This window comes from Triticum dicoccoides, chromosome 1B (genome assembly GCF_002162155.2).
Source record: "Triticum dicoccoides isolate Atlit2015 ecotype Zavitan chromosome 1B, WEW_v2.0, whole genome shotgun sequence".
NCBI classification, from domain to species: domain Eukaryota; kingdom Viridiplantae; phylum Streptophyta; class Magnoliopsida; order Poales; family Poaceae; genus Triticum; species Triticum dicoccoides.
This window is the reverse complement of record NC_041381.1, coordinates 412,817,122-412,835,239: the sequence shown is the minus strand read 5'-3', so window position 1 is coordinate 412,835,239 and position 18,118 is coordinate 412,817,122.

Genomic DNA, 18,118 nt, shown 5'->3' with positions numbered 1-18,118 from the left:
TACTTACGATTTGGCCAGGGGCTTCACCTTGGGGGCCCGCTTAGGGATGTGTTCGGACTCTGAGTCCGAACTAACCCAAAGGGTTATCTTCCCCCTCTTCGGCGCCATCCCCTTCGGGTCTTTGGAGGCCGTCCTCTTCTTCTTCTTTCCTCCCTTGCGGGGGGAATCGCTTTCCACCTCCTCCTCCTCCTCTTCTTCCTCGTCTCCCTCATGGGAGGAGACGATCTTGGTCTCTCTGAACACAACGTCTGAAGGGCCTCTGCAGCGGGGGGCGCCCTTGGGCTCCTTGCCCTTCTTCTTGCCCTTCTTCTCTGGCGCCTGGTAGGGCGCAAGGACCAGCATCTCTGTTAGCTAGGGAGTGGCTGGGTCTTCTGGCAGCAGAGCCGAACTATCAATCCACTCTGCCTTTGTTGTCCAGCCTTGTGAGGAAGTGAGCTGATAAGATTCCTATTGATTAAAGCATTGAACGAACACATCTTCAGAAAGGATAATAATCACCTCTGTGGCCGGATTCTTGATGCCGAGCCCGACGTCCTTGGTCTTCATGGGCCAGCTCTTCTGGGCCTTGAAGAGCAGCTTCCATATCTCTTCGTGTGTAGTGCCAAAGAAGCACTTCAGGGTCCACGGCCCCTCCGGATTGAACTCCCACATGTGGGAGGCCCGGCGTTGGCAGGGTAGGACGCGGCAGAAGAGCATGATCTGCACCACGTTGGTGAGACCGACGTTTTTTCCTAGCATGTTGGTGATGCGCTTCTGCAGCATCTACACCTCCGTCTAGGACCCCCAATAGAGGCCCTTAGCGGTCCTTGAGGTGAGTCTCGTGGGGGTCTGGATTTGAACTCCGGAATTGCCACCCAGTTGGCATGGAGGGGTTCAGTGATGTAGAACCACTCCTGCTGCCAGACCTTGACGGTCTCGATGAAAGCCCCTTTTGGCCATGTGTCATTGGTTGCTTACCATGGCCCCGCCGCAGTCTGCATGCTGTCCATCAACCACCTTCGTCTTCACATTGAAGACTTTGAGCCACAGGTCGAAGTGTGGTGGGATGCAGAGTAGAGCCTCACACACGATGATGAACACCGATATGTGGAGGAAAGAATTCGGTGGGGCTAGATTGTGGAAATCTAGCGCGTAGTAGAACATAAGGCTATAGACGAAGGGGTGGAGGGGAAACCCTAGCCCTCTAAGAAAATGGGGGAGGAAGACAACCCTTTCGCTGGGCGGCGGAGTGGGGATGACTTGGTCCTCGTAGGGGAGCCTGTGCGCAATGTTTGTGGCCAGGTACCCCGCGCTCTGGAGTTCTTTCACGTCCTTCTCCGTGACGGAGGAGGCCTCCCACTTGCCCTTGGAGCTTGACCCGGCCATGGCTGGAGAAGGTGGTGGTGGTGAGGAAGAGGAGAGCTTTTTCGAGCACTGGAGCTTGGGAGATTGGAAGGCAGAGGCTGGAAGAGGGCGTGGGGAAGAAGGGAGGAATATTTTGTCCTCTTATAGGCGGTGAAAATGCCAACCGCCCCTCCCACTTAGGCCTTAAAACTCGCCTATTCCCAATGAGAGCGTACGCCATGATCGGTTGGGTTACCCAAATCCCATTGATGAGAATCCCGTAATATGTGGGCAAAATCTCTGTTTTGACAAGATGGGCCAAGGGGGCTCGATCTCGAAACACGAAACAAGGAGTGTGAAAACGATTCAGAACACTGAAGGGTCAAGTCCGACGCTTTGCCAGAAAAAGTTGTCAGTAAAGACACTATTCCAATTTTCTGTATTTTGCTTTCGCGGCTAAGGGTTGTGTTAATTATACAGAGCTGGATACAGTTCTTTTAAAAGGGAAAGCTGATGTATGGTATTCAAGGAGAGGAACCCGCCTCGCAACACCGAAGACAACCTGCACCAAACACGTCGTCATTGAAGACTGGTTCAGGGGCTATTGAGGGAGTCATGGAATAGGGGGTCCTCCGGCGTCTGGCCTATTCAATATGGGCCGGACTGATGGGCTGTAAAGATGAAGGAAGAAGACCACCTCCCGTGTCCGATTAGGACTCCTGTATGCGTGAACGGAAAGATTAGGTGTTTGGATATACTATTTTCTTTCTCTGTAAACCGATTCTGTACAACCCTAGGCCCCTCTAGTATCTATATAAACCGGAGGGTTTAGACCGGAGGCAGGAACACAATATTCATAGGCTAGACAAACTACGGTTTAACCATTATGATCTCAAGGTAGATCAACTCTTGTAACCCCTATACTCATCGAACACAATCAAGCAGGACGTAGGGTTTTACCTCCTTTAAGAGGGCTCGAACCTGGGTAAACATTGTGTCCCTTTGTCCACTGTTACCATTGATCCTTAGACACATAGCTTGGGCCCCCTACCCAAGATCTGCTGGTTTTGACACCGACAATGGGCGCATCATCGTGCGGAGGAGGTGTACGAAGACGGGTACTTCGTGAGGAAGGTCAAAGGCGCTAGGCGCCTCATCACTGTGTGGAGGTGGGCCGATAAGCTCCAGCGTGCCACCGACGAGGAGCTCCAGTGGGCGCCCAAAGAAATGGCAAGATCGTTCGCGCTCGTCCGCCTGCAAGAGGCAGATCGGTACATCCAGTGCTGCAAGGCGGAGGAGGCGGAGTACTGCCTCCGCGCTGGGAAGACGCCGCGCACTAGGGAGCTGCTCGCGAGGGGCTGCCAGAATACTGCCCCTAAGAGGGATTATTAGTTTTAGTATTGTTCATTTTCAATTTTATGCATTGTACCTAGTAGTTAAGTATCATCACGTATATGTTAATATATATTACGAATTCCATTTTCTATCTGTTTTTGGTATATAATTTGAATCTACTTGTTATCATCCACATATACAGAATGGAAAGCATATAAACACACATTGAAACAGAACATATAAGAAAGGAAAACAGAGTACACACATTGAAACAGAGCAATACTATAATTGCTGTGAATACATAGCTTGTTGGGTTTCGTAGTAATTTCAAAAATTTCCTACGCACACGCAAGATCATGTGATGCATAGCAACGAGGGGGAGAGTATTGTCTACGTACCCAACGCAGACCGACTACGGAAGCGATGACATGACGTAGAGGAAGTAGTCGTACGTCTTCACGATCCAACCGATCAAGCACCGAAACTACGGCACCTCCGAGTTCGAGCACACGTTCAGCTCGATGACGATCCCCGGACTCCGATCCAGCAAAGTGTCGGGGAAGAGTTCCGTCAGCACGACGGCGTGGTGACGATCTTGATGAACTACAGCAGCAGGGCTTCGCCTAAACTCCGCTACAGTATTATCGAGGAATATGGTGGCAGGGGGCACCGCACACGGCTAAGGAATAGATCACGTGGATCTACTTGTGTCTCTAGAGGTGCCCCCTGCCTCCGTATATAAAGGAGCCAAGGGGGGAGGGGGCGCCGGCCAAGGGAGGAGGGCGCAGGAGGAGTCCTGCTCCTTCCGGGAGTAGGACTCCCCCCCAATCCTATTCCAACTAGGATTCCCCAAAGGGGGAAAGAGGGAGAGGGGGGCCGGCCACCTTCTCCTAGTCCTAATAGGACTAGGGGAGGGGGAGGTGGCGCAGCCACCTTGGGCTGCCCCTTTCTCCTTTCCACTAAGGCCCACGAAGGCCCATATGGTTCCCGGGGGGTTCCGGTAACCTCCCGGTAACCCGGTAAAATCCTGATTTCACCCAGAACACTTCCGATGTCCAAACATAGGCTTCCAATATATCAATCTTTACGTCTCGACCATTTCGAGACTCCTCGTCATGTCCGTGATCACATACGGGACTCCGAACAACCTTCGGTACATCAAAATGTATAAACTCATAATGTAACTGTCATCGTAACCTTAAGCGTGCGGACCCTACGGGTTCGAGAACAATGTAGACATGACCGAGACACGTCCCCGGTCAATAACCAATAGCGGGACCTAGATGCCCATATTGGCTCCTACATATTCTACGAAGATCTTTATCGGTCAGACCGCATAACAACATACGTTGTTCCCTTTGTCATCGGTATGTTACTTGCCTGAGATTCGATCGTCGGTATCCAATACCTAGTTCAATCTCGTTACCAGCAAGTCTCTTTACTCGTTCCGTAATACATCATCTCACAACTAACATATTAGTTGTAATGCTTGCAAGGCTTATGTGATGTGTATTACCGAGAGGGCCCAGAGATACCTCTCCGACAATCGAAGTGACAAATCCTAATCTCGAAATACGCCAACCCAACATCTACCTTTGGAGACACCTGTAATGCTCCTTTATAATCACCCAGTTACGTTGTGACGTTTGGTAGCACCCAAAGTGTTCCTCCGGCAAACGGGAGTTGCATAATCTCATAGTCATAGGAACATGTATAAGTCATGAAGAAAAGCAATAGCAACATACTAAACGATCGGGTGCTAAGCTAATGGAATGGGTCATGTCAATCAGATCATTCAACTAATGATGTGACCTCGTTAATCAAATAACAACTCATTGTTCATGGTCAGGAAACATAACCATCTTTGATTAACGAGCTAGTCAAGTAGAGGCATACTAGTGACATTTTGTTTGTCTATGTATTCACACATGTATTATGTTTCCGGTTAATACAATTCTAGCATGAATAATAAACATTTATCATGATTATAAGGAAATATATAATAACTTTATTATTGCCTCTAGGGCATATTTCCTTCAGTCTCCCACTTGCACTAGAGTCAATAATCTAGATTACACTGTAATGATTCTAACACCCATGGAGCCTTGGTGCTGATCATGTTTTGCTTGTGGAAGAGGCTTAGTCAGCGGGTCTGCAACATTCAGATCCGTATGTATCTTGCAAATATCTATGTCTCCCACCTGGACTAGATCCCGGATGGAATTGAAGCGTCTCTTGATGTGTTTGGCCCTTTTGTGAAATCTGGATTCCTTTGCCAAGGCAATTGCACCAGTATTGTCACAAAAGATTTTCATTGGACCCGATGCATTAGGTATGACACCTAGATCGGATATGAACTCCTTCATCCAGACTCCTTCATTCGCTGCATCCGAAGCAGCTATGTACTCCGCTTCACATGTAGATCCCGCTACGATGCTTTGTTTAGAACTGCACCAACTGACAGCTCCACCGTTTAATGTAAACACGTATCCGGTTTGCGATTTAGAATCGTCCGGATCAGTGTCAAAGCTTGCATCAACGTAACCTTTTACGGTGAGCTCTTTGTCACCTCCATATACGAGAAACATATCCTTAGTCCTTTTCAGGTATTTCAGGATGTTCTTGACCGCTGTCCAGTGATCCATTCCTGGATTACTTTGGTACCTCCCTGCTAAACTTATAGCAAGGCACACATCAGGTCTGGTACACAGCATTGCATACATGATAGAGCCTATGGCTGACGCATAGGGAACATCTTTCATATTCTCTCTATCTTCTGCAGTGGTCGGGCATTGAGTCTTACTCAACTTCACACCTTGTAACACAGGCAAGAATCCTTTCTTCGCTTGATCCATTTTGAACTTCTTCAAAATTTTGTCAAGGTATGTGCTTTGTGAAAGTCCAATTAAGCGTCTTGATCTATCTCTATAGATCTTAATGCCTAATACGTAAGCAGCTTCACCGAGGTTTTTCATTGAAAAACTTCTATTCAAGTATCCCTTTATGCTATCCAGAAATTCTATATCATTTCCAATCAGCAATATGTCATCCACATATAATATCAGAAATGCTACAGAGCTCCCACTCACTTTCTTGTAAATACAGGCTTCTCCGAAAGTCTGTATAAAACCAAATGCTTTGATCACACTATCAAAACGTTTATTCCAACTCCGAGAGGCTTGCACCAGTCCATAAATGGATCGCTGGAGTTTGCACACTTTGTTAGCTCCCTTTGGATCGACAAAACCTTCCGGTTGCATCATATACAACTCTTCTTCCAGAAATCCATTCAGGAATGCAGTTTTGACATCCATCTGCCAAATTTCATAATCATAAAATGCGGCAATCGCTAACATGATTCGGACAGACTTAAGCATCGCTACGGGTGAGAAAGTCTCATCGTAGTCAACCCCTTGAACTTGTTGAAAACCTTTCGCGACAAGTCGAGCTTTGTAGATAGTAACATTACCATCAGCGTCAGTCTTCTTCTTGAAGATCCATTTATTCTCAATTGCTTGCCGATCATCGGGCAAGTCAACCAAAGTCCATACTTTGTTCTCATACATGGATCCCATCTCAGATTTCATGGCTTCAAGCCACTTTGCGGAATCTGGGCTCACCATCGCTTCTTCATAGTTCATAGGTTCATCATGATCTAGTAGCATGACTTCCAGAACTAGATTACCGTACCACTCTGGTGCGGATCTTACTCTGGTTGATCTACGAGGTTCAGTAGTATCTTGTTCTGAAGTTTCATGATCATTATCATTAACTTCCTCACTTATTGGTGTAGGTGTCGCAGAAACAATTTTCTGTGATGTAGTACTTTCCAACAAGGGAGTAGGTACAGTTACCTCGTCAAGTTCTACTTTCCTCCCACTCACTTCTTTCGAGAGAAACTCCTTCTCAAGAAAGTTTCTGAATTTAGCAACAAAAGTCTTGCCTTCGGATCTGTGATAGAAGGTGTATCCAATAGTTTCCTTTGGATATCCTATGAAGACACATTTCTCCGATTTGGGTTCGAGCTTATCAGGTTGAAGCTTTTTCACATAAGCATCGCAGCCCCAAACTTTCAGAAACGACAACTTTGGTTTCTTGCCAAACCATAGTTCATAAGGCATCGTCTCAACGGATTTTGATGGTGCCCTATTTAACGTGAATGCGGCCGTCTCTAAAGCATAACCCCAAAATGATAGCGGTAAATCAGTAAGAGACATCATAGATCGCACCATATCTAGTAAAGTACGATTACGATGTTCGGACACACCATTACGCTGTGGTGTTCCGGGTGGCGTGAGTTGCGAAACTATTCCACAGTTTTTCAAATGTACACCAAACTCGTAACTCAAATATTCTCCTCCACGATCAGATCGTAGAAACTTTATTTTCTTGTTACGATGATTTTCAACTTCACTCTGAAATTCTTTGAACTTTTCAAATGTTTCAGATTTATGTTTCATTAAGTAGATATACCCATATCTGCTTAAATCATCTGTGAAGGTGAGAAAATAACGATATCTGCCACGAGCCTCAATATTCATTGGACCACATACATCGGTATGTATGATTTCCAACAAATCTGTTGCTCTCTCCATAGTACCGGAGAACGGTGTTTTAGTCATCTTGCCCATGAGGCACGGTTCGCAAGTACCAAGTGATTCATAATCAAGTGGTTCCAAAAGTCCATCAGTATGGAGTTTCTTCATGCGCTTTATACCGATATGACCTAAACGACAGTGCCACAAATAAGTTGCACTTTCATTATCAACTCTGCATCTTTTGGCTTCAACATTATGAATATGTGTATTACTACTATCGAGATTCAATAAGAATAGACCACTCTTCAAGGGTGCATGACCATAAAAGATATTACTCATATAAATAGAACAACCATTATTCTCTGATTTAAATGAATAACCGTCTCGCATTAAACAAGATCCAGATATAATGTTCATGCTCAACGCTGGCACCAAATAACAATTATTTAGGTCTAATATTAATCCCGAAGGTAGATGTAGAGGTAGCGTGCCGACCGCGATCACAACGACTTTGGAACCGTTTCCTACGCGCATCGTCACCTCGTCCTTAGCCAATCTTCGCTTAATCCGTAGCCCCTGTTTCGAGTTGCAAATATTAGCAACAGAACCAGTATCAAATACCCAGGTGCTACTGCGAGCATTAGTAAGGTACACATCAATAACATGTATATCACATATACCTTTGTTCACTTTGCCATCCTTCTTATCCGCCAAATACTTGGGGCAGTTCCGCTTCCAGTGACCAGTCTGCTTGCAGTAGAAGCACTCAGTTTCAGGCTTAGGTCCAGACTTGGGTTTCTTCTCTTGAGCAGCAACTGGCTTGCCGTTCTTCTTGAAGTTCCCCTTCTTCTTTCCTTTGCCCTTTTTCTTGAAACTAGTGGTCTTGTTGACCATCAACACTTGATGCTCTTTCTTGATTTCTACCTCCGCAGCTTTCAGCATCGCGAAGAGCTCGGGAATAGTCGTGTTCATCCCTTGCATATTATAGTTCATCATGAAGCTCTTGTAGCTTGGTGGCAGTGATTGGAGAATTTTGTCAATGACGCAATCATCCGGAAGATTAACTCCCAATTGAATCAAGTGATTATTACACCCAGACATTTTGAGTATATGCTCATTGACAGAACTATTCTCCTCCATCTTGCAGCTATAGAATTTATTGGAGACTTCATATCTCTCAATTCGGGCATTTGCTTGAAATATTAACTTCAACTCCTGGAACATCTCATATGCTCCATGACATTCAAAACGTCGTTGAAGTCCCGATTCTAAGCCGTAAAACATGGCACACTGAACTATCGAGTAGTCATCAGCTTTGCTCTGCCAGACGTTCATAACATCTGGTGTTGCTCCAGCAGCAGGCCTGGCACCCAGCGGTGCTTCCAGGACGTAATTCTTCTGTGCAGCAATGAGAATAATCCTCAAGTTACGGACCCAGTCCGTGTAATTGCTACCATCATCTTTCAACTTTGCTTTCTCAAGGAACGCATTAAAATTCAACGGAACAACAGCACGAGCCATCTATCTACAATCAACATAAACAAGCAAGATACTATCAGGTACTAAGTTCATGATAAATTTAAGTTCAATTAATCATATTACTTAAGAACTCCCACTTAGATAGACATCCCTCTAATCCTCTAAGTGATCACGTGATCCAAATCAACTAAACCATGTCCGATCATCACGTGAGATGGAGTAGTTTCATCGGTGAACATCATTATGTTGATCATATCTACTATATGATTCACGCTCGACCTTTCGGTCTCCGTGTTCCGAGGCCATATCTGTATATGCTTGGCTCGTCAAGTATAACCTGAGTATTCTGCGTGCGCAACTGTTTTGCACCCGTTGTATTTGAACGTAGAGCCTATCACACCTGATCATCACGTGGTGTCTCAGCACGAAGAACTTTCGCAACGGTGCATACTCAGGGAGAACACTTCTTGATAATTTAGTGAGAGATCATCTTATAATGCTACCGTCAATCAAAGCAAGATAAGATGCATAAAAAGATAAACATCACATGCAATCAATATAAGTGATATGATATGGCCATCATCATCTTGTGCTTGTGATCTCCATCTCCGAAGCACCGTCATGATCACCATCGTCACCGGCGCGACACCTTGATCTCCATCGTAGCATCGTTGTCGTCTCGCCAATCTTATGCTTCCACGACTATCACTACTGTTTAGTAATAAGGTAAAGCATTACATCGCGATTGCATTGCATACAATAAAGCGACAACCATATGGCTCCTAGCAGTTGCCGATAACTTGGTTACAAAACATGATCATCTCATACATTAAAATTCAGCATCATGCCTTGACCATATCACATCACAACATGCCCTGCAAAAACAAGTTAGACGTCCTCTACTTTGTTGTTGCATGTTTTACGTGGCTGCTACGGGCTTAAGTAAGAACCAATCTCACCTACGCATCAAAACCACAACGATAGTTTGTCAAATAGACTCCGTTTTAACCTTCGTAAGGACCGGGCGTAGCCATACTTGGTTCAACTAAAGTTGGAGAGACAGTCGCCCGCAAGCCATCTCTGTGCAAAGCACGTCGAGGGAACCGGTCTCGCGTAAGCGTACGCGTAAGGTTGGTCCGGGTCGTCTCGTCCAACAATACCGCCGAACCAAAGTATGACATGCTGGTAGGCAGTATGACTTGTATCGTCCACAACTCACTTGTGTTCTACTCGTGCATATAACATCAACATAAATAACCTGGCTCTGATACCACTATTGGGTTTCGTAGTAATTTCAAAAATTTCCTACGCACACGCAAGATCATGTGATGCATAGCAACGAGGGGGAGAGTATTGTCTACGTACCCAATGCAGACCGACTGCGGAAGCGATGACACGATGTAGAGGAAGTAGTCGTACGTCTTCACGATCCAACCGATCAAGCACCGAAACTACGGCTACTCCGAGTTCGAGCACACGTTCAGCTCGATGACGATCCCCAGACTCCAATCCAGCAAAGTGTCGGGGAAGAGTTCCGTCAGCACGACGGCGTGGTGACGTCTTGATGAACTACAGCAGCAGGGCTTCGCCTAAACTCCGCTACAGTATTATCGAGGAATATGGTGGCAGGGGGCACCGCACACGGCTAAGGAATAGATCACGTGGATCAACTTGTGTCTCTAGAGGTGCCCCCTGCCTCGTATATAAAGGAGCCAAGGGGGGAGGGGGCGCCGGCCAAGGGAGGAGGGCGCAGGAGGAGTCCTACTCCTTCCGGGAGTAGGACTCCCCCCAATCCTATTCCAACTAGGATTCCCCAAAGGGGGAAAGAGGGAGAGGGGGGCCGGCCACCTTCTCCTAGTCCTAATAGGACTAGGGGAGGGGGAAGTGGCGCAGCCACCTTGGGCTGCCCCTTTCTCCTTTCCACTAAGGCCCACGAAGGCCCATATGGTTCCCGGGGGGTTCCGGTAACCTCCCGGTAACCCGGTAAAATCCCGATTTCACCCGGAACACTTCCGATGTCCAAACATAGGCTTCCAATATATCAATCTTTACGTCTCGACCATTTCGAGACTCCTCGTCATGTCCGTGATCACATACGGGACTCTGAACAACCTTCAGTACATCAAAATGTATAAACTCATAATGTAACTGTCATCGTAACCTTAAGCGTGCGGATCCTACGGGTTCGAGAACAATGTAGACATGACCGAGACACGTCCCCGGTCAATAACCAATAGCGGGACCTGGATGCCCATATTGGCTCCTACATATTCTATGAAGATCTTTATCGGTCAGACCGCATAACAACATACGTTGTTCCCTTTGTCATCGATATGTTACTTGCCTGAGATTCGATCGTTGGTATCCAATACCTAGTTCAATCTCGTTACCGGCAAGTCTCTTTACTCGTTCCGTAATACATCATCTCACAACTAACATATTAGTTGTAATGCTTGCAAGGCTTATGTGATGTGTATTACCGAGAGGGCCTAGAGATACCTCTCCGACAATCGGAGTGACAAATCCTAATCTCGAAATACGCCAACCCAACATCTACCTTTGGAGACACCTGTAATGCTCCTTTATAATCACCCAGTTACGTTGTGACATTTGGTAGCACCCAAAGTGTTCCTCCGGCAAACGGGAGTTGCATAATCTCATAGTCATAGGAACATGTATAAGTCATGAAGAAAAGCAATAGCAACATACTAAACGATCGGGTGCTAAGCTAATGGAATGGGTCATGTCAATCAGATCATTCAACTAATGATGTGACCTCGTTAATCAAATAACAACTCATTGTTCATGGTCAGGAAACATAACCATCTTTGATTAACGAGCTAGTCAAGTATAGCTATCCATGTCGAAACGACTCAATAAAATAAAATGCATCCATGAGACCATGACCAGCAGCCCTTGCCTACGGTAGCTCTTGGCTCTGCTTGAACTTGTGCAGGCGTTCATCCAAGCAGTTGACACGCTCGTGGTACATCTGGAGCGCGATCTCGAGCTCCAACTTGGCTATTTCATCGGAGATAGCCACCTCGAGGATGCGACGGCCATGTTCCTCTACTGCGCCCAGGTGGGCACCTGGGCCAAGGAGGCGATCGAGCCTACCGACCAGCGCATTGGCATCAAGCGGGCCATGGACAAGGCGAATGGCGCAACCCATGCGAATGATGCGGCGAACGTCCGGTGCAAGTACGGCACGACCGACCTCTGGAGCAAGTACTGCGCAGGGGGCATGTGCCCACTCCTGGCGAGGAATGGGGGTACTGACGGGACGTGTACCCAGCTGCAACGCCCTCTCTACAATAGGCAAGCGCCGATGGATCTGCCCTTGTTGTGCGGCGCGCCGCGCCTCTTGCTCTGCGGTACTCCAACGGTCTCGCCGTGCGGCGAGCCACAACCTATCGGCACAGACGCGCCTAGCTTGCTCTATGGCGCGCCATCAATCATGTTGTGTAGTGAGCTACAGCCTCTCGGCGCTAACGTGCCTATCTTGATCTGCATCGCTGAAGCGCCATGCGCCAAGAGTTTGCTAAACCCTATCGATGACGCGCATCACGGCGGTGTCCATCGTGTTGCCGGGTATGCCGCGGCCTCGACGAGCCGTGGCACCTTCTGGTTTTCCTTGTTGATGAGGTTGACGGCAGAGGCGTCGCTTTGGTGGGTGGGCATGCTTGGAAAAGGTGGATGTGCTACAGTCTGCGCTTGTTGCCTCTGTACGTCGTGCGCCGCCTAGCTTTATGTGCAATATTTCTGGGTGGCGGGAAACAGGTGAGGAAATTGCGGGAAACGGTGGCGTGTTCATAAAACGCCATCAATTAATGGAAACTTCGCATATAAGGAACATCGAGCTAGCACAAGAAGTAGATGATGATGATGATGAGATGAACACGGACCACACTAGGGAACCCATCGGTGATGAATTCATTAATCGCAAACAGTTGTACACTTGCAAGTGTTTGCCCACAACACACATGACTTATTCCATCACAAACAGGTCGGATGGATCAATTGTATGCCATGTATCGCACATTGTCAAAAAGTAATGCGGTAGACCTTCTTTAACATGTGTTGAAAAAAACAAGGACCTCGAGGTTAAATTAACTCATGGGATGGGTCATACCGGTCATTTAATTTGACAAATATGTCCCATCCTATCAGTTAATTTAACATCAACACAACTTCCCATCCAGTCACCCATCTGATGGTTGCTCCAGCCTGAGCACACTTAACTTGAGAGTTCTCTTACATGAGCTATTGGTGGAACAGCTAGTCCTTGCTGATATAGGATGCCTCTTCGCATCCTTATGGCGTATCCGGATGACCGCCCGTCCACCAATGGCCAATAGATGTTGTGTAGATAGAGCATATCACATACGACTTATTAGAAGCAATCGTCTGTGTTATTATCGGTCTTCGCACACATTTCTGATTACATACCTGTTTGTCACGTATCACACACATCTTGTTATACTGAACCGTTTCTGTTCTCTTGTCTCAACGCAAACAGTTCATCCGAGTGAACCGCATGTCGTATATCGCACACACCTTGATCTCGCTGACCGTTTCTTTTGTGTTGCCTAATCACAAATAGTTCATCCGAGTGAACCGTATGCTGTATATCGCACACACCTTCATCTGGCAGCCCATTTCTTTTGTTCCTCCTCATTGAAAATAGTTAATTGAACTGAACTGTATACCTTGCATCGCACATGCAACCAAAATCTGAAACGTGTTTGATGCATCCGTCATCGCAAAGGGTTTGCACCTTTTTTGATGATTTTTTACACCACCGTTTGTGATTATTACATCGCAGACAGTTTCATCAAAGGGTCTCTGATCGTAGTAGTGCGGGGGCCATAGTTTTCACTAGAGGCTTCTCTCTTGAAAGAAATCATACGGTAGGTAAACAAATTACTATTGAGCAATTGATAGAAAAGCGCATAGTTGATACATCTCCAACGTATCTACTTTTCCTAACACTTTTGCTCTTGTTTTGGACTCTAATTTACATGATTTGAATGAAACTAACCTGGATTGACGCTGTTTTCAACAGAACTACAATGTGTTGTTTTTGTGTTGAAATAAAAGTTCTCAGAATGGAGCAAAACTTTCTGGAGAATTGTTTCAGAATATATAAAAAATACTGGGACCAAGAAGCACCAGAGGGGGTGCCCTGGCTGGGCATAATACATCAGGGTGCACCACCCCCTCCAGGTGCGCCCTGGTGGGTTGTGCCCAACTCATGGCCCCCCTGACCCTAATCTCGACTCCAAAAATACCTATTTTTGGAGAAAAAATAAGGAAGGAAGTTTCATCGTGTTTCACAATACAGAGCCGCTGCCATCTCCCGTTCTTCATCGGGAGGCTAAATCTGGAGTTCGTTTGGGGCTCTGGAGAGGGGAATCTCCAGGTTTTGTCACCACCAACTCCCCTTCATCGCCAATTCCATGATGCCCCCGACCGGGAGTGAGTAATTCCTTCGTAGGCTTGCTGGTCGGTCAGGAGTTGGATGAGATACATCATGTATTCGAGTTAGTTTTGTTAGAGCTTGATCCCTAGTATCCACTATGTTCTGAGATTGATGTTGCTATGACTTTGTCAAGCTTAATGCTTGTAACTAGGGCCCGAGTGCCATGATTTCATATCTAAACCGTTTATGTTATCACCATTATATCTATGTTCTTGATCCATCTTGCTAGTCATATGCACCTGCTATGTGTTATGATCCATAAACACCGGGGTGACAATAATCGGGATACTTTCCAGTGATGACCGTAGTTTGAGGAGTTCATGTATTCATTATGTGTTAATGCTTTGTTCCGGTTCTCTATTAAAAGGAGGCCTTAATATCCCTTAGTCTCCTTATGGACCTAGCTGCCATGTGTCGGTGCAACAGACCCTGGGTATGTTTCCCAGACCGCGCACAGGCACGGGAACAAGATTATAGCACCAGGCCATGCCAAGTGTAGGAGACCAAGACCTTCGAAGGACCAACACGTAGATCAAGAGGACCAAGGCCAAGCCAAAGAAGCAAGATACCACCAGGAGAAAAGCCTCCCTTGCCGGGCAGATGATCTTGGCGAGGGCAGAGCCACCTGATACGTCTCCAATGTATCTATAATTTTTGATTGTTCCATGCTATTATATTACCCGTTTTGGATGTTTATGCGCTTTACTATACACTTTTATATGATTTTTGGGACTAACCTATTAACCCAGAGCCGAGTGCCAGTTTCTGTTTTTTCCTTGTTTTTGAGTATCGCAGAAAAGGAAAATCAAACGGAGTCCAATTGTCCTGAAATTTCACAGAGTTTATTTTTGGACCAGAAGAAGGCCACGGAGTACCGGAGATGCGCCAGAAGAGTCCCGAGGCACCCACGAGGGTGGGGGCGCGCCCTACCCCCTGGGCGTGCCCACCTACCTCGTGGCCGCCTCGGAGACCCCCCCTGACTTGTTCCCAACGCCAAAACCTCTTATATATACAGAAACCCCTAGAACATAACCTAGATCGGGAGTTCCGCAACCGCAAGCCTCTGTAGCCACCAAAAACATCTCGGGAGCCCGTTTCGGCACCCTACCGGAGGGGGAATCCATCACCGGTGGCCATCTTCATCATCTCAGCGCTCTCCATGATGAGGAGGGAGTAGTTCACCCTCGGGGCTGAGGGTATGTACCAGTAGCTATGTGTTTGATCTCTCTCCCTCGTGTTCTTGAGGTGATACGATCTTGATGTATCGCGAGCTTTGCTATTATAGTTGGATCTTATGATGTTTCTCCCCCTCTACTCTCTTGTAATGGATTGAGTTTTCCCTTTGAAGTTATCTTATCGGATTGAGTCTTTAAGGATTTGAGAACACTTGATGTATGTCTTGCTGTGCTTATCTGTGGTGACAATGGGATATTCATGTGATCTACTTGATGTATGTTTTGGTGATCAACTTGCGGGTTTAGTGAACTTATGCATAGGGGTTGGCACATGTTTTCGTCTTGACTCTCCGGTAGAAACTTTGGGGCACTCTTTGAAGTACTTTGTGTTGGTTGAAAAGATGAATCTAAGATTGTGTGATGCATATCATATAATCATGCCCACGGATACTTGAGGTGACATTGGAGTATCTAGGTGACATTAGGGTTTTGGTTGATTTGTGTCTTAAGGTGTTATTCTAGTACGAACTCTATGATAGATCGAACGGAAAGAATAGCTTTGTGTTATTTTACTACGGACTCTTGAATAGATCGATCAGAAAGGATAACTTTGAGGTGGTTTCGTACCCTACAATAGTCTCTTTGTTTGTTCTCCGCTATTAGTGACTTTGGAGTGACTCTTTGTTGCCTGTTGAGGGATAGTTATATGATCCAATTATGCTATTATTGTTGAGAGAACTTGCACTAGTGAAAGTATGAACCTTAGGCCTTGTTTCCTAGCATTGCAATACCGTTTACGCTCACTTTTACCACTTGTTACCTTGCTGTTTTATATTTTTAGATTACAAAAACCTATATCTATCATCCATATTGCACTTGTATCACCATCTCTTCGCCGAACTAGTGCACCTATACAATTTACCATTGTATTGGGTGTGTTGGGGACACAAGAGACTCTTTGTTATTTGGTTGCAGGGTTGTTTGAGAGAGACCATATTCATCCTACGCCTCCCACAGATTGATAAACCTTAGGTCATCCACTTGAGGGAAATTTGCTACTGTCCTACAAACCTCTGCACTTGGAGGCCCAACAACATCTACAAGAAGAAGGTTGTGTAGTAGACATCAAGCTCTTTTCTGGCACCGTTGTCGGGGAGGTGAGTGCTTGAAGGTATATCTTTAGATCTTGCAATCTAATCTTTTTGTTTCTTATTTTATCACTAGTTTAGTCTATAAAAGAAAACTACAAAAAATGGAATTGAGTTTGCCTCATACGCTTCATATTTCTAATATCTTTCGTGAGAATGATGGAAAGCAGAAATATGCTCAAGTGCTAGAAGAAGAAGTCTATAAAATGTTTGGCACTAAATCTTTGAATGATGAGCATGATTGCAATGTTGTTAGTATGAACTCTTTGAATATCCATTGTACTAATGATGATTGCACTAGTCATGATGAAAATATCTCTTATAAGCATGTCAATTTTTGTGGAGTGCATAGAGTTTGCAAGTACACACCAAATAGAGAAGATAGATTTTGCAAGAGGCATAAGTATTTAGAAACTAAATGATTGCAAGAAAGGCTAGATGCTTGTGCTGAAAAATTAAAATTTCTTTGCCATCCTTGTGAACTTTGCAATGAACGTGATCATTTAAATCCCCAATGCAAATTGTTTCATGATCATATCGTGTCCAAAAATTGTGATGACTTGATTTCCCTTGCACATCATAATGAACTTAGTTTGCTTATGGTTTATGAAGAAATGAAATGTTTAACTAAGGATCTTCCAGAATTTGTCCTTGATAAAGTTCTTGATTTTGATCTATAAGAAATTTTTATGAATTGTGTGGTGAATTGCATTGAAAATCCTTATATTGCCAATTACATAAAGAAAATAACACAAATAGAAGATGAAGAGAATACTAATGAAAGGGAAGAGACTTCCCAATATCCTCCTATTATTTCTTATGATGAATAAGGCAATGATGACGAGCTTTCTATTCAACCAATCTCATTAATAAGGAGCTAAAAAAGAGGGTTAAACCCACACATGATGTGAAGAAGAAAAAGAAAAGACGGAGAAGCAAAGGTATAAAGGTATCCCTCCCAAATGATGTTGCTCCTATTACTCATTGTGATGATGATAATTGCTATACTATTGGTGCTATCCATACTATTAATGATGAGAATGATTATGCTTATGATAGGAAAAGGCTCAAGCTTGGGGATGCTATGTTTGATGAGAATGGCATGTTTGAGATTTGCTGCAATTAATGTTTGTCCCAAGCTTGGGGATGCTACGTTTAATGAACATCATATTTTTAGCCCCAAGTTTCGTTGAGCAAATTTATTATGATGATAGCATACCTGCTATTTATGATGGTTATATTGATGAAAGTGGGTTTGGAAGAGTGTCAACTTTAGGAAGTAATGATCCCACTATTTTGGAGGGTGTTGAATCTTATAATATATATGAAAGTGGATTTGGAGAGGTCATGACTTTATTTAGTGATGATTCCACTATCTTGGAAGAGGTTTCAATCGAATATGATGAGAACAAAGTTGCCACTTATGATAATTATGTGATGATACGTATGCTATAAAAAGTAGTGATGATTATATTTATAAAACTTGTCATGATTATGATTACCCATTTTCTAAACATTACTCTTTTAATGTGGAAACAATTTATAGTATTCGAGTCTCTTATGATACTCCTACTATTCCGAATAAGAAGAATTTTGCGTATGTGGAGAGTAGTAAAATTTCTATGCTTGTCCATCATT